The sequence below is a fragment of the Rhinopithecus roxellana genome, chromosome 14 (assembly GCF_007565055.1).
Source record: "Rhinopithecus roxellana isolate Shanxi Qingling chromosome 14, ASM756505v1, whole genome shotgun sequence".
Taxonomy (NCBI): domain Eukaryota; kingdom Metazoa; phylum Chordata; class Mammalia; order Primates; family Cercopithecidae; genus Rhinopithecus; species Rhinopithecus roxellana.
In genome coordinates, this window is record NC_044562.1 from 130362433 (window position 1) to 130381425 (window position 18993).

At 36.2% G+C, this 18993-nt stretch overlaps 1 protein-coding gene across 1 annotated transcript in view; it reads left to right on the forward strand.

Annotated features, from left to right (window-relative positions):
* LOC104673357 (thrombospondin type-1 domain-containing protein 7B-like) overlaps positions 1-18993 on the forward strand; it is a 327106-nt gene that overhangs the window by 172105 nt on the left and 136008 nt on the right. The window lies entirely within an intron of this gene.

Here is an 18993-nt window from a genome sequence, read left to right on the forward strand (position 1 = left end):
GGGTAACATTCAAATTCTAGCTGAAAAATAGCCATTAATTTTGAGTGATCAGGGAAAAGGATTTCTACTTTTTTCAATTTTGCATTATAATAGCAGTTCAACTAATGCATATATAATTTTCTTTCCCTTTTGCTTATCATGCACTGCTAACATGGACTTCTACAAAGGCTCAGGTTGGTGTTGCAATCTGTTTTGATCTTTATTGTTTTTATTTAGTGAAAAGAAGCTTTGATGTTTTCCTTCACAAATCAGCTTTTTTTCTCTTGTAAATTCTGATCAAAACATTGTTCACATATGACAGAAAAAAATTCCTCTCATAGAAGAGTCACTTTCTCATACATTGCTGTTGAATGAATTCCTTTACTTCAGTAAATGGACTATTTCAGACACCTAGGAAATTGATTTATATCTGCTTAAATTTGCCATGCCTGGCTTATTTTATGATAGGAAGAAAACAATGCTCTGAGATTTCAGAATCAGCATAATATAATAGGCTCTGAAAAGATTTCTGATACGGGATCCGCCCTGTACTTTCAGAATGTATTAAATGTCATTGTCATGGTTAATATAGCTCCAAACAGCTGAGAATTTTATACATAGCTTCCTAGCCAGATCTGATTCTAGGGTCACCAGATTCTTAGTAAATAGCTTTCAGAAAATTAATGGTGTTTCTCTTTTTCTCTCTCTGTTTCTTAAAGGCATTAGTCTACTTTCTAGATTACATCAATATCTCATATAAATCACAAGTTCTTTACTTTTATAGTTTTAATAAATCCACATGCTATTTCTGTCCACCCCAATTCTTACTTGAAATATTGTTGGTCATATAATAAATAAAAACATCAGTAATGTTTTCAGAGACTACATGTGTAGTAGACTGGAGTGATGTTTATAATGCCTTAGAGGCCAAGTGCTAAGTGTAGCTAAAGTGAGTTTGTCACTCACAGGATAATTCAATTTTTTTTTTCACGTGCAGGGTTTTGCAAGGACTAAGAAAGGAAAATCAAATGGCTAGGTGGTTTGGATCTCATACACTGGGAAGGGGGTAAGATGTACAATTCCAGACCTATTCTGCCTTATGCTGTTTGGCTGTTAGGAGGCAGACTTTAACATCCAAGAATGTTATAATGTCATACCTTCTGTTATGTCTAAGCTTCATCAAATTGTTCAAGTTGACTTTTTCTAGTCATATGGTGTATAAGTAAAATCATGGCATGACATTCTTGAGGTTGGCTCCCATTTCACATTCTGGTCATGTGCAAACAGCTTGTGTAGAGGATGAATTTGCTAAAATTAAGTATTCACATCATAATCTCATATTTAACTTCCAAGATTGTTATAATGATTTGTCAAGATGAATACTTACAGTCCTATAGAAACTTTTTTTCTCTGAGTGAAATAATGACTTATTGCTAGTAAGACTGTATACCATGCTACATAACACATGCAATTTGGTGGACTGTTTTAGCTTTCTGACCCAAAATGTTACATTGTGTTGACTTTAAGTCATTTTCTTTTTTTCGGTTGAAGATAGTGAATGCTGTCTTCTCAATTCATGATGTATTTCTTGCCGAATAATCAATACTTCATCTTATTGATTAGTATATATTATTTTAATTTAAATTAACCCTAAAAAGGATCACATTTGAATTTTTCTTCCAAAACTTGGTCACACAATATAAAAACTAAAAAACTAAAAGTCTGATATACATATAATGTCTTATCTAAAATGAACTGTGAGTTGTAGAAAAGGGGTCAGCAAATATGACTTTGCAGATAATAAGGTCTTGTTGCCACTACTCAACTCTGCTAGAGCAGCACAAAAGCAGCTATAGACAATAAATACATGAATGAGCATGGCTGTGACTCAGTAAAACTTGATTTAGAGAAGTAGGCAATGTCAGCAAAAATAGTGGAGAAAAGATCTCCCCAAACCTCTTCCTATATAAAAGCAGCAAGAACCACTTGGCAAAACTTCTCAAAATGAAGTTTCTTAGAATTCTGGAAATAATCAAGGGTTTGCAGAAACCTGGAGAGCATTTACTCAGAAAAATGACTGATTCTTGGTGAGAACTGAGAGATTTCTTACATTTTAACTTGCCCTGTTTCCAACCCCAGCTGCAGGGTAGCCTTGAAAGAAGCTGTCCACAATTGTGGTAAAACAACCAACTCCAACACCTAGCATTTTGGAAACCAGTGGAGAGGGCTGAACAGGATCGGAACTCCTTCAAAGCCCTATCTTTGAAGAATTGTCATTGTTTGAACTGTCCAGTGTTTCCCTGGAAGACCCCACTCACATGGCTATCTTTGTTTGACCTAATTCAAAGCTGGTGTGGTACAAACAGCTTTTTCTCTGATACGCTTTTTCTCTAGAGAAAAAAACTGTTTAGTCTAAAACACTCAGAAGCAATTGTTTAACTTGTAGCTACCTGAGATGGTATATAACAGTTAGGGTTAACAATAAGGTAACAAAAAGCTTAAAAGGAAAAGCTAGAGAATGAGATGTTCATAGGGGTTCTGACAAACTGTAAGATATTCCTGGGAATTAAGAGCATGCAAGTATATAGGGCTGTGCACATACTTAGGAAAGCACTGACAAGACCCTAAGATCTCACCTCAGGCTAACTATGAGACTTGTTGGAAGCAAAAAAAAAAGATGAAAACAAAGGCAGTTTTAAATTGCCTGGCTAGATGTTGAACGTGTGCCCCAACACATACGTACAGCCACTCAGCAAAGACTGGTAAACTTATTAATTCCAGATATTGAAAGGAATCCTTGTCAGATCATAATGCAGAGACATCATTATACATGACAAACACTATACACATCATAGAGTTATTTCAGAAAAGTAACTAAACAACAACAATAACAAATAGCAACAACAACAAACACTGGGGAGAGTGAAGAATCTGGTTTCCTGGGTTGCCATATTGTATTATTTTAAATGTCTCCTCTTTAATAAAAACCTGTGATATGTGCAAGAAACAAAATATGGTCCAAAAACACGAAGCAGTCACTAGAAGCTGTCTCTGAGGAAGCTAGAATGTTGGACTTAAGGAGACAATCTTCTTCAAATATTTTATTTAATTTTATTTTTTAATTGACAAATAATAATGGTAAATATTCATGGGGTACATGGTGATGTTTTGACATATATAATGTATGGTGATCAAATCAGGTTAATTCACATATCCATTATCTCACACACTTATCATTTCTTTGTGTTGGAAACACTCAATATCTTCCCTCTAGCTATTTGAAACTATATATTATTGTTAACTATAGTCATACTACAGTATAGAACACTGCATGTCCAGCTGTAATGTTAGACAAAGGTTTTGAACCTATTTTAAATATGTTCAAAGCACTAAAGAAAACCGTATCTAAAGAACTAAAGTATGAGAATAATGTGAAACAAAATAAAGAATATCAATTAGCCACATAGAAATGATAAGAATCACATAGATATTCTGGAGGTAAAAAGTTGAAATGAAAAATTTGCTAGAGGGCTTAACCAACAGTTTTGGGCAGACAAAAAAAAAATTTTCAATGAATTGAAATATATGCCAATTGAGATTATCTAGTCTGAGGAACAAGAAAGATTAAAAAGTGAAGAACATGGCCGGGCGCGGTGGCTCAAGCCTGTAATCCCAGCACTTTGGGAGGCCGAGACGGGCGGATCACGAGGTCAGGAGATCGAGACCATCCTGGCTAACATGGTGAAACCCCGTCTCTACTAAAAAATACAAAAAACTAGCCAGGCGACGTGGCGGGCGCCTGTAGTCCCAGCTACTCGGGAGGCTGAGGCAGGAGAATGGCGTAAACCCGGGAGGCGGAGCTTGCAGTGAGCTGAGATCCGGCCACTGCACTCCAGCCTGGGCGACAGAGCGAGACTCCGTCTCAAAAAAAAAAAAAAAAAAAAAAAAAAAAAAAAGTGAAGAACAATGAGAACCTCAGAAATCTATGGGACATTATCAAGTATGTAAACATTCACGTAATTGTAGTCCCAGAACAAAGAGGAGAGATGGAAAGGGGCGAAAAAGATTATTTAAAGAAGTAAAACCTAAAATCTTCCTGAGTTTGATGGAAAAGTATAAATTCAAAAGCTCAACAAACTTTGTGAAACATAAAATCAGAGCTATTTTCACCTAGATACATCATAATAAAAACTGTCAAAGCCAAACATAAAGAATCTTGACAGCTGCAAAACAGAAGTGACTTATTATAAACAAATGAATGTCAATATAGGATTAACAGCTGAGTTCTCATCAGAAACTGTGGAGACAAGAAGGCATGAGGAAGACAAATTAAATATGATGAAAAACAGTCAATCAATAATTCTATATCCAGCAAAGTATTCTTTGAAAATTAAGGAGAAATTAAGAAATTCTTAAATAAACTAAAACTGAGTACATTAATTACTAGCTGACCAGACCTACACTAGATACTAAAGGAAGTCTTTCAGGCTGAAATGAAAGGACACTGGAAAGTAATTCAAATCTGCATAGAGAAAACAAAGAATACCAGTAAAGGTAAAGCTAAAGGTAATAACTACCTAAGTATTAAACACTCTGCCTAGCAATAACACAATATACATTATTCTTCACTGCACATGGAGCATTCTCCAGGGTTTGCCATATGTTCAGATTCATAACAGTCTTAATAAACTTAGAAGTCTTGATATCACACAAAGTACTCAAGGGAAACAGAATAGCCAAAACAGCCTTGAAAGACAACAAATTTGGAGAATTTACACTTTTTTGTTTCAAAGCTTACTGCATAGCTCAATAGTCACAACCGTGTTGTACCAACATAAGGATAATCTTGTAACTCAATGGAATAGAAGTGAGAGTCTGAAAATACACCCAAACATTTATGACAGTTTTGGCAATGGTGCTGTATTAGTTTTCCATTGCTGCTATAGCAAATTATCACAAACTTAGTGGCTTAAAACAACACAACTTTATTATCTTATAGTTCTAGAGGTGAAAAGATCAAAACATCTCACAGAGCTAAGGTCAAGGTGTTGGCAGGACTATTTCCTCTCAGAGGCTCCAGGGGACAATCTATTTCTTGCCTTTTCTATCTTTTAGAGGCTGCCAGAGTCTGTGACCAGATTACTCTAATCTTTGCATCATTTTCACACCCGCTTCTCCTGTATCTGACCTTTCTATGATCCTCTTATAAAGACTCTTTTCATTATTACCGTCTTATTAAAATAATATAGGACAATTTCTCTAACACAAGATCCTTAACCATATATGCAAAGTCTTTTATTTTTTTTTTATTTTTTATTTTTTGCTGTACAGCAAACATGTAGATCATTCAGATTCTAAGGACAGGGTGGGAGTATCTCTGCAGTTCTGCTGTTCAGCGTAATACAGGTGCCAAGGCAATGCAATGAAGAAAAACTGTCTTTTCAACAAACAGTGCTTGGACAACTGGATATCCACATGTGAAGAATGAATTTAGATCACTCCCTCATATCATATGAAGATAGTAATTTAGGTGGATTAAATTCCAAAATATAAGCACCAAAGCTATAAAGCTGTTAGAAGAAAACATTGATATACATCTTTATGATCATGGATTAAGCAATTGACAATGAAAGCTCATGTAACCAAAGAGAAAAGAGATAAATTGGACTTTATCAGAATGAAAACATTTTCAATTTAAAGACACCATCAAGAAAGTGTGAAGGCAATCCACAGAATGGGATAAAATATTTACAAATTATACATCTGATAAGGGTGTGGTGTTGAGGATAAATAAAGAACTCTTACAACTCAACAACAGGAAGACAAATAACCTGATTAATAAATGGGTTCAGGACTTAGACATTTCTCCAAAATATGTCTTGAAGAAGATAATCAAGCAGCCACAAGGACCTGAAAAAATGCTCAGATGCTAAAGATTAGTCATTAGGGAAATATAAATGAAAATAAAAATGATATATCACTTCACACCCACAAAGATGCCTACGGCACAGTTAAGTGTTGGTAAAGATGTAGAGTAATTGTAATCATCATGTATTGTTGGTGAGAACCTAAAATGTTGCAGCCACTTTGGAACACTGTGGCAGTTTCTCAAAAAGGTAAACATAGCATTTCCACATGACCCAGCAATTCTACTCCTAGGTATATAACCAAGAAAATTGATAACATAGGTTCATGCAAAAAGTTGCCTATAAATGTTTATAGCAGCATTAGTCATAGGTGAATAACCAAAAGATGTAAACAGCCAAAATGTTCATCAAATAAAGAATGCAATAACAAAATGTAGTACATTCATACAAATGAGTACTATTCAGCTCCAAAAAATAATGAAATACATGTTCATGGATGAACTTCGACAATATTATGCTAAATGAAAGTAGCCAAAAACAAAAGGTCACAGATTATATGATTCTATTTATATGAAATTTCCAGAATAGGCAAATTCATAGAAGCATAAAGTAGACTAGTGGTTGGGTTGACCGAGAAGGGGGAAGAATATAATGGGCAGTGACTGCTAATGGGTATGGTTTTTCTTCTAGTGATGAGGAAATATTCTGGAATTACAGATAGTGGTTGTGGTTGGACAACTTTGTGAATATGTAAGTAAAAGAGTAAGTACAAGAGATCTAGTTCCCATTGTTGAAGATGTATATAATCCATGACTATTGTAATCAGATGACATTTATTTTTAATGAAGAGTGATTTTTATAATATTCATATTCTCTTTTATTTTTATTCTTCATCAACACCTTATAATCTATCTTGTATATAGTGATTTATAAATAGTTAATGGCTTGATTTTAATTCTTTCAATGTAGGGCACTTTATATGTCTCAATTATAAAATTAAAGACTTCTTTTTTTGGAGGAATCACTTCATACTCGAGAAATTTCAAAAACTGACATTACTGTAGAATTGTACATGCCTCCTCATACTATTATGAGAAATAGCAGTGATGTTTTTTGAATGACTGAGGTTGTTTTGCTGGCTTAGCTGTTAGTGATTGGGCATCTCTTTTTCTCAATAATGTATCAGGGCTATGGAGGATGAGAAGGCATACAATTTCAAGGCTTGTGTCTGTCTCAGTCACTTCTTTTGAGGGTGCAATGTTAGTAAGTATTCAAAGATTAATTTATGTGGGAGTGCAGGTGTATTTTTGATGAAGAAAATGAGACAGTTGGAATTGATGATCAGTTTACTCTGAGCTCCAAAATTTCATCAACTTCGCGTTTTAATCCTAATCTTACTAAAAAAAAGTTACTTATTACAGCAATTCACTTAAAGTTTCTAAAGCTCATATACCATTGCTGTACATCTCTTGAAAATGATAAGTATTAATATCAGGTTATGAAGAGAAAAACTAGACCCCAAGAGTCCCGTAAGTGAGCTGCCAGAAAATCAATGGCGGAACCTGAAATAAAACCTCTTTCTCGCAGCTTCCTTAATACTGCCCTGCTCACCAGACCACAGATAATCTTTCACACAGTAGAAAGGATCACTTCACCCATCACTGAAATGAAGCCACCCCCGAAGAGGACCACATTATCAATTTAATAGAACCCAACCAAGGAATCCAATAATGAAGGACAGGTATCCAAGACAAGTAAAGTACTTGATGCTGCCCATCTCCTAAATTGCTCTACAGATGCCATTTCATTAAACAGAAGCAGTGTGTTTCCTGCTAAGGAGTCATATTTTAACAAACCCCTCCAACAAGTGAGAAGCCAGCTCAGATCCAGAACCCTAAGCTCTATACTTTAAAGTTCAGTCAACATGCATTTATTATGAGCCCATCATGAGTCCAGCACAAAAGAGATGCTATGTGGAACATAAAAGGTGTGCACTACATGGTCCCCACTTTCTGGGAAATCAAGCTGTCTCTGTGATCCTCGCTCCCTCATGCCGTCAGGGTCTGCCTGTGGTTTTACATGGTGAGGGCTGACCACCTTGAATATTACCTGCCTTTAAGGGGAAAAAAGTCAATTCTTTTAGAAGCTTATTTTTTAAATTAATTCAAGACATCCTTAATTGGGACAGGAAAGTGAGGTGATATTGTCTTATTACTGTCATCTCTACTGAGAAAAACACAAATGGATTCAGAAATGAGAGGATTTTGAATTCATATCAATCTAAGAAATATGATTCTAAATTAATTTATATTTTTACTCTCCAGAACCATTCAAATGTAAACACTATAGATTATAGTTATAAGCAGCTAGAACTGATATTAGTGCATAATGCTGATCTTGTAAAAATAATAACAATGGGCAAAAGTTTTAGCTTCGGGTGATGTTAGCATCATGGTTTGGTATAGGCATGCTTTTCAGAAAGCATATTCATATTCATTTCTGTGTTCATGCATTCAGTATTGAAGTAAATATTCATACCTATTGAGCACAGAACATAAACCAGGGACAATGGTTTACAAATATTTTTCTTTCTCTCTCTCTTTCTCTCTCTCTCTCTCTCTCTTTCTTTATTTCCTTCTTTCTTTTTCTTTTGTGGAGACTGTGTTTTTGTGTTTTGGGGGTTTTTTTTTGCTTTTTTGTTACAGAAAATATGATTTTCTGGAATTCTTAGTTCTCAGTAAATATCAGAGAAAGGCTGTTGTTGTTTGTACATATGTGTATATTTATGTTTTAACCCATTATCAAGGCCGAGTTTGTGGAAATATGCCCACCTTATATAAATGGGTTAGTTGACCATTCAGTAACAACATTTTGTGGTCTTAATTATTTATTGCATGTAGGAATATCTCCTCTTGTTAAAAGTGGCTTCTACCTTGCCAACAGGAGCCTTTTCTTTGGCCAAACAGATGAAGTTTAATCAAATGGAGGCCAGATACAGGTTAGCCTTAAATGAACACTTTTCTTCAGCAATCATCTGTTTTTATTTTGTGAAGAGCCAGAAAAGTCTGTATCAGTCTTTGTCTGTTCCTCACTGTCTGCCTCAGAAGAAAAATGTTTGCAACAAAATACCCTTTATTCCATACAGCAACAGCTTTCAATTAGTCCATAATAAAAGTCTCCAGCTGTTGAAATTAGTGTGGAACTCAGAGCCAAGATCCCAATTTATCACCATGTAAGTGAGTGGCAGGAATTCCATTATCCAGTCAATTTTGCTTCTCACTTTTGCAAAGGTCAGGCTGTGCCATCCTTGGTTATAAAACACCACTTCTGGCTCTATGTTCCACTTTAGCTGTCTCCCGAATGTATCAGGTCTGTTATAGAAGGACTCCCATTAAGTGTTAATACCTTCAAAAGCCATTTTATACCGGGCCTAGCCTTATATTTTGACTCGTAATAGCACAAGGCTGCTTCAGAACTGCTTCTTCATACATTTATACTTTTCTACAGGAGAAGAAAAAATTCACTGTGTGTGTGTGTATGTGTGTGTATGTTTGTAACACTTCTGTGCAAAAGTCTCTTTAGGGCTATATTATAATCATTATTTTCATTTTTGTCTTTTCCCTAAATGACAATGAAGTAATAATCTATTTTATTTCTTGGATAAAAAGATGCAGCAATTTCCTCCTTTCTCCTATTGTAACAAACTCATTTAGAAATTAGCCACATCAGGAATGGAGTTTGCAGACTGCAATTCGTATGTTTTTCCTTTTTTAAAAAATCAGACTTTCTAGACAGAATAAAGGCCATTTTTGTTAGTTACCCTTTTGTTCTGTCCTCTTTCACTTCCTGATAAACTGTGGCATAAGTGATACGTAAGAACTCTGATGCGTTTCAGAGTAGAGAAGGTTTGTTTGCAGTGCTGATTAAGAGACTGTAGCGTGGCGGGCCTGTAGCTCTCACTGCATGATAAGAAAGTCTTAAAAAGGCATTTCTTACCAGTTATGGGCTTTCCTTTTGGATGTGATCCTAGAATTTAGGCCAGATCCAGTTTTGTGCTCGCCTACTGTGAATATTGGTAAGTTCTGAGCAAAACTTCCAAAGACCAGATTGCTTTTGAGGTTGCACATGACATCAGATTTATCCCAAGGAAGCCAACATAAGATGAAATAAGATGGCAAATATATTATGAAGAAATTTTCCTTGCAAATACCCAAGAGTTTCTGCTGCTCTTCTCATTAGCAATACTGCCTGGAATCCGGGGCACTTGGGAGGCTGCTGCCTTGTCTTTTTCCTCACAATGCTGTTGGTGAAAAACCTAAAATGTTGCAGCCACTTTGGAACACTGTGGCAGTTTCTCAAAAAGGTAAACATAGCATTTCCACATGACCCAGCAATTCTACTCCTAGGTATATAACCAAGAAAATTGATAACATAGGTTCATGCAAAAAGTTGCCTATAAATGTTTATAGCAGCGATAGTCATAGGTGAATAACCAAAAGATGTAAACAGCCAAAATGTTCATCAAATAAAGAATGCAATAACAAAACTTGAATGCGTTCCTAAGTATTAGAATATACTAATTTAAAATGATCCCCAAAAGTAGCAGTGATGTTTCAGCTGTCTCTTTCATTTTCACTCCTAAATCTTGGTGTTCCTTTTTCCTTGTTATATACTGGAAGCTTTGTGAAAATAGTAATAGTGATGATCGTTATTCCATAGCTATCACCTCATACTGAGACCATAGCAATTTCCTCCTTTCTCAGCTCTTTCACACACTCTCATCTCCCTCACATTCAAGATGACTTATTCTTCCCCAAACTTTATTTGGAATATCTCACAATATAAATCTCAGAAGTATTAGTAACTCTCATTGTCCACAAATACAATTTTACATCATTACATTTTCCCATTTACATACCCCAGCTAGCTGCAGTCTCCAGATTTTATTCTGTACATGTCATGGCCCTGTGTACAGTTTATGAGAATTAAATTTTGGTTAGTTTGCTTGATTGATTAACAAATCTCCCTTTCAACGTATAGTAGTTCATTTTAGGTTAATCCTAACTAGGGCTACTCATCCTTGTCGATTTGTACTTAATAGTCCAGCCACACAAATGTAGGATTTCTCTGCCTAAGGAGTGTGTGCCTTAAATTATATTGCTTCTTTATACAAACACCTTTTTGTAATCCAAATTATATTGATTTCCTGGGCATGCTCTATAAGCTTCTTGCCTTCTTACATATATTGAGTAAGTTGCATGCAGCCTAGAGAAAAGGAATAGCATGAAGTTCTTAACCACTGAGAATAACAGGGAGTTGTATCAAGCCTTCTTCCAACAAAAGTCCATAAGGAAAGTAAAGGTTTTCCCCAAGCCTTTATTTCTAGGTAAAAAATAGTTGCAAGCCTGGGGCTTAAGCTAATTCTCCTCCTTTTCTTGGTAAATCCTAAACAGCACTACGTACCTTTCTCATTCACTTCACCTTAGGACATATGTTTCTAAGGACTGAGATCTGTTAACTGATCTCTGCTTTTAACCCCACCTTATGCCTGTAATTTGTAGAACCCTAGCTGCCTTCCAGAAGGCAGACATGTCTTTTTTTCAGATGCTCTTTTTTTTTTTTTTTTTTTTTTTTGCAACAGAGATAGAAAGTTTTCCATTTTCAGCTGATTTCTGGTCGTCATATTCTGTGGCCCAGACTCACTCACTCAATTTTATCTATCTACCTATTCTTGCACTAGACTCTAAACAGTATCTCCTAGATGGTAAAAGCATTGCATGGTGCAATCCAACCCTTTCTGAGACACATAACTTAGAAAAAAAATTATTCTGATGAGAACACTTAGCATGAAACCCTCTTAACAGATTATCAAGTGTACAATACAGCATTGTTATCTACAGGCATGGCTTCATACAGTAGGCCTCTAGAACTTATTAATCTTGCATAACTGAAGTTTTAGAACCATTGATTAGGAACTCCCTATTTCCCTGACCCACCAACCCCTGGCAACCACCATTGTATTCTTTGTATCTATGAGTTTGACTATTTTAGATACCTCACCTAAGTCTATCATGCAGTATTTGTCCTTTTGTGATTGGCATATTTCACCTAGCATAGTGTCCTCAAGGTTCATCCATAACCTCTTTTCTGAAGACGTGTAAATTCAGCTCTTCCACTATTTTCTGAGAGTATCAATCATAGCTAGCATTGTATTGCTTTTTTCACTTGAACTTGGCTGATGACTACAATCTGTTATACAAAAATTGGAAGGACCACCATGGCTGGAGTCCCTGGCATGCTGTGAACAATCTCCAAAATCCTATCTGATTTCTTGCCATAATACAGCATGGCAGTGGGAAGCATCTCCCAGGGTACTGGAGAAGGCGTTTTAGACTCTGGAGTGAGCTTCCCTCTCTCATTCTATTTGCTGTGACTGTTTGCATAGTGCTGTGGAACAGAATGTGGGCTTTACAGTTCAACTTGCCCCAAGTGCCTATGTCAATATGCTCCCTCAGTTCTGTCAAAAAAAAAAAAAAATACAGCGGGAGTCTGATCAACGCTCAAATGTGTGTCTGTATATGTGTGTTAGTACTTGCCTTGTAGGATATCGAGCACTTTATAGGATCTGTACAACAATAATTTATGTTGCTGATTGAGTGCCCTTTACTGTGTGTTCACTTAAAAATCGTAGTTTATTTTCATTGTCACTTAAACCACGCACAATCAGAAATATAAATCTGCCATAGAGGGAAATATAATATTCTGCATTTAAAAACTAAGGAATTTCTACTTACCTGCCATTACAAATAATCTAAACTACATCAGCGCAGATAGCTTAGCTTTAACTATGGTCTTTGAGACGAGTAGTTAGCCAGAGGTTGCCCTCTGTTAAATATGTTGTGTAGTGGGAAGCAGCACTGTGTGCAACATCCTTGAAGGGAGTCAGGAAGCACAGGAGCGGGGATAAAGTACATGCATGGCTTAAGACTGCATTTATTAAGTCTCAGTGCTTCCACCATGGCAAGGAAAATAAGACTATGTGGATGACATGGATGGTTTAGCTGGGCGTCGGTGTTGGCTTGATTTTGAGGATCTCATGTTTATAAGATCATCCGTGATACTCAGGCCAGAGGGAAAGGGTTAAGTGCTTTAGATCATTAGAAAATGAAAGGTAAAGAATCCAAAGCTCAGTTCTATGCTTAGTACCTGGGTAACAAAATCGTCTATACACTAAACCCCCGAGTTATGAGTTTACCTACATAACAAACCTTCACATGTACCCCTAAACCTAAAATGAAAGTTGAAGTAATCAAAAGATAAAAATATATAAAGATATAAGCTGAAAAAAAAAACAGAGTTCAGAACTTCTCAGAAAAAAATATTCTTCAAAAATTTCTTCAAAATTGTTCTTCAAAAAATTACCCTTTTGAAAGTGATTTCTGAAGGTCTATTATATGCATATATAAGCGTCAGTATGTTTTTAGGGCGTAGCCTTTTTGTTAGTCAATTTCTTCTCTTTTTTATATGTAAAGGCAGCCATTCCCTGCATTTTTGATGTGAAGACCTTATACTCTTAATACTCTTAGTCAGCCTGAATTGGGAAAATGCCTAAGGGGAGAAAAACTCATTCAAATTCAGCAGTGCCTTCAAATGAAATTAAAATTTCATTAATCACAACGGTGCCTACATTCATTTGACAAGAGATGACACCAACATGCCTTAGATTATGTTATTCATTGAGACTACAGACAAGGTTGAGGATGTGAAATGTTCGTGCAATAATGCTGCTGTCCTGAAAAGCCACACATCCAGATTGCAAACCACTGTTCTTAGGCGAAGGGGAACACAGCTACCAAAGTTATTCTAATAAACATCCCATTGGCTTTAAAGTTCAACAATTTATTTATCAATACATTTTGTTAAATAAAGCTTGTTTAACATTGTTAGTTTCATTTTTAGGTTCTTAATATCAAAATTGAGAACACATAATGCATATTTAAAACCAAGATGATTCCTAACAAACCAGGCATAATGGGAAGCTCAGCATATTCTGAGAACATCTGTTCACTTTCTGTGTAGGTAAAAAATCTAGTGTGTGAAAATGCCTGCAAACAGGAGGATAGCCTGGGCCTGAGGCTTGAGCATCTGGCTTAAAATGGACAGTTATCAAGACAGGTAACTGACCCAGGACCACTGGACCTAAGATCTCCAGAGATACCTGACTCCCAGTGCTGCCCTTTTGAGTGACCAGTAGTACACATGACAGGCATAATAGTTTTCCTGCAGATACCAATTCAAAAATGTCTCTGGAAATTTCCTAACCCACCATCTTTCCACAAATAATTGCAACCTTACAAAAGACATAGGCCTGCTCTTGCTTTAAACATGAAAGCTAGTTTACTGAAAGACTTTTGACTTTTTGAAATTGTCAAATACATCTCCTTACCCGAAGACTAAGAATAAATTGCTATTACAGCTTTCTTTTTTTGTTGTTGTTTTTGTCTATATAAAGTAACAGGCGTCATCTAATTTATAGGCAACTTTGAAAAGTCTGTTTCTGGCTTTCCTTTTGCAGGAATTTAGAACTATTAGAACTATGTTCATTGAAAAGGTGTTCAGTGTCTCTTAGAGGATAGTGATGTGCCTGAACAAACTAAACAGGCAGAGCCCGTGCACCACTGGCCCCTACAGAATTGGCATCTCACCATCTCAGTGTGAGTGTGGGCATTAGCTTCCCTCAAATTTCAGTTATTTTTTTTCCCTGTAAGTAAGGATCATACCAACCTTGTCTAACTCCAATGAGTGTGATGACCAAGATTTAAGACACAGAATACCTTACATAAGCTATAAAATTCTACACAGTATTATTGTGGTATCATTGCTGACCAGATACTATTAATGGGCATATTTGTACAGCTTGTGGGAATGGTTGTGTTAGGACTAAAACTTAGCATTGCATGCATTATATTGTACACAAACAGATATAAATGCATGATTGATAAAAATGGAAGCACAACTTCTTTGTGTAAATGTGATCTTTTCCAGTCAGTCAGACCAATCAGCATGGAGGAAAGCATAATTTAGTTGCTGATTGAATAAGAAAAGGGTCAGAATGTGGTAAATTGGGGGAGAGTATAGCCCAGGGAACCCATCTGGGGGGAAAGTGTGAGCCATGAATGAGAAAAGAGAGAAAGCATGGACACCTATTGAATGGCTAGGAGTAAGTTCCTTGAATTAGGGGATGGGATCCTAGGCCTGATGAGAGGCAAAATTGGACATCTTATGGAAAGAGCTCACAACATTTGGAGAAGAAGCAATCTCATACTGCTTTATTGATCTCAGTGTTCCTGAGACCATTTCCCCTAACATTCCAATGAAATTGACATTGAATATGACTTGCTAGGATCTCTGGTCCCAGATGGGCATTTGAACTGGTTTCCAAGTTCTACTGAGCAGCCACAGTGCCCAGCATGGAGGTCTCAAGCCTGAAGGCTTCTACCTGGGTCTTGACTTGCAGCTTCACTAGAGCAAAGGTTTATCGCTACAGAAAGGCAGAAGCTGTAAATTTTCTATTTTTTATGTGGTTGTTGTTAAAGGATTATTTGTTTTATTTGAGTCCTTAAACCCTACAGCTCTGACATGCAAGAATGACTTCCACCAAGCCCCAGTAAGACCCGGCTTTTATGGGAAGGAAGTCAGTCTGTAGCTAGAGAAGTGGTATCAGAAAGCAGTACTTAGTTAAATTGATCAATTACAATGAATGGAGGCTTATTTAATAAATATTTAAAAACTGACTCAGTGAATGAGTTTATGATATGACTCTGGAACTGGCAAAATTATAAAAACAGAATTCCCCAATGAAGAAATAACAAATAGGACTCATTACTAGGAGAATGAAATGTTGCCTCTCTCAGAGGATTTGGTCTTTTCAGTGGCATTTTTTAGCATCTATGGCCCTATTAAACCTTGTTATTTTTCCCTAATTTGTGCCATTCAGAAATGGATTTCATTTAACTTTCCCATGGTTCATTTCTCTCCCTTAGAACATTTTCATGTGATTCCATGATAAAGTCCATGCAGCAACACATTTCCATTATAAAACTATAATAAGCACCAACTAAACAGCAATGTAAAGTAGGCAGAGCATAAAAGACTGACAGGAGAAGGAATTGGGCATCTGGGTAGTTAATTTTTATTTTTGAATGCCCTGCTGCCTTTTTGTCTTTTGTGGGTGTTTTTGGTCATCTAGATAAGATTCCTTGCCTGTTGGACAAAGGCTTTAAGGAGACATTTTTCACAATTCTTAAAATATATATTTTTTTTTTCAACAAGAAAATCATCAACTGATACCTTTCAATGACATAGTGAGATTGCTGTTCTTCACCCAAGTTCCATAATGGAAAGAAAAGATTTTTATTTTTGTTCCTTCTTATCATCCTTTGTGCTTTGTAAAATATCCCTTACTCATTTCATGGAGTGGGACTGTTTTCTCTAGAGAATTAAGTGAGAGGCATTTAGCAACCTGAGTCCCTTCAATAATTAGTTTCAATTCAACCAATACTTATTAATAGCCTCCCCTTCATCTTATGTCTTGCGAAAAATATGCATCATGAAAACACAGCCTCTCCCTGCAGAAGACACAAATTTTTTCCCTGGTAGACACTTAAACAAATGCTGACAGTTCAAGTATAACTTTGGTTACAATCAGAAGCATATGTATGCATGGAGAGTTCAAATTGTGTCTCTCTGAGCATATTCACTCAGTATGAAATAGTCATATAGCTTTTGGGACTAAGGTGAGATAAAGAGCTAAAGTAATGAAAGGCTAAAAGATACACAAAAGAGTCCAGGTACCTGCTTTTTTGAGTGTTTGCTTCCCTAGCAGCCTAACATGTGTCCCTAACAATACCACTGCCCAGCCCCAAACACGTACACCCTGGCTTTATTATCTGGCTTAAAACTGAGACTGTCACTGCATGCCAAAGAAATGCTAACTGGGGTCAGAGGTAAGAGCCTTGTGTTGTGATGGGGTTAACTTGGGCTTTAAAGGAAGAGGGTAAGGATTCGTTGGCTAGAATGAACAGCATCAACAATTCTTAAGTGATAGACACATATGGGGAAAATTTTCAAGTAATTCCATGAGAATGAAGAGTCTTGTTTAAGAGGTGCTGTTTTAATGCTATTACTCAAGAAGATATCCCCACATCTTCCTACACAGACCTTCTCCCTGTCTTCCAATAGCTTGGCATTGCAGATAGCTATCCTGCTGCAGGTGCAGACAACTGGAGCATAAAGAATATAAGCAAGAAACCAATATACAATCAGGTGGTCAAATGTTGATACCAAAGGTACATGCAACTAAACAAACAGTTTTTCATTTTCAGTTTGGCTTTATATGGCAGGGAAGGTGAAAATCTAAATTCTACTTTGTATTGATAGCTTTAGAAAAAATATTTTCATTTCAGAGAGTTTATCTCAACCATTTGCTCTTGAATTCATGCATGAAATATAGGAGAAATTAATTTTCAAATTAAGTTTTTCATCCCCCCCCCCGTTTGTACAAAGTACTTTGACAGAGGTGCTCTCTTCTATCTCAGGGGAAATCCAAAAAGCTTTGTTTAAATTAATAGATATTAAAGTGTTCAGAGAATGAAACCATAAATTCAGTGAAAACATCGTTGTCATGATACAGTCAGGTCAGCTAAACCCTCAGCTGTCATCAGCTCAGTTTTAGTATCTGGTTGGTTGGGGTCCTATCTCTTCATTTTTATAGATTATTCTCTTACATCTACTATCCTATGACTGTTATGGGAAAGACTTCTTGGATATAAGATATCACCCCCTTATTCTAATGTAGGAACTGCTTCTGACCCTTTCATTCCATTCTTGGCAGCATTCACAGCATGAAATGTGATTCTTTTATTACTTAATTCCTTTCTTTCCACACATCCATTTCCACTTCTATTTTCCCATCTCCTTTCATTTTGCCCTCACATATTTGTGACTTTGTAGTTTATCTTCTTGTGAGTTCTAAGTGAGAGAGCCAAGTAGAACCAGATGGTTAAAAATAGTTTCTGACATTATTTTGTGATTCCTCAGAGGCAGTCTTGCAAATCACCTTTTCTCATTTGATTTTTACCTAACATGCTGACAGTGCTCCAATGTTGTCTTTTGATTATCCTATTACATAGTGCCTTCCTTTGCATTTAGTAAAAACGTACAAGCAATGGTTCTGTTTGGATAATGCAACCTAGTTATCATTTATAATTTTATGGAATTAGAAAGGCAAGAGGAGGAAAGGATTGAGACTTAAGTTATTACTTAAAAGGAAAAGCATGAAATTAACTACACTGGTGATAGGTGGAACCATTCTTTGTAAGCATGCCTACAATTGAGCCATCTTTGTGATCATGCAATGGAACAGTGTTCTTTTTCTTACCTATTTCCCATATTAAGGAGCAATGCAATTGAAATGCAGCCACAAAGAGGCAGACAAACTCAATTGGCTGCCCACTGGGATACCATTTCAACTAAAAAAAATCACCACAAACAAATGCATAGGAAATAACCTAAGAATTCATTTACTATACTCATTGTTTTCACCATAAAAGTGTAAATATTCATAGTCAGTAATCATGCAGAACCACTAACAGTTTAGCAGCATTTCTCTTGGGTGTGTGTGTGTGTGTGTGTGTATCTGTTTTAGCTACCCTCTGAAAACAACCTACATATAGCTAAATTTATATGAAGCCACAATACACAGGAGGCTAAATGATTGCCTGTTAGCACTGATCATTTGGGGGCATAAAAAGAAATTTCTGGTGCAAATAATACCACTTTTCTTATGCATTATAAGAACCTCTTATATTCAAGAATAATTTTCCTTATATATGTTTGTTTCAATTGACATGTTAAAGTACATCTGAGAATACAATATACCATGTAATTGAGAGCTGGACCATCTAATAGATGCTGTGTGAGCTCTCTGAGGCAATGAAATGATAATGGAATTCCTATTCTTGGCACTAGAAAATGACTGTCCTTTGTTCTCTTCTGTGAAAGCATACCATCATATTTTAGTTGATTTCCCCTGTATGCTTCTTTAGGCAAGTCAGTAAATTCAGAGAAGCCAAATCTATCTTGCTTT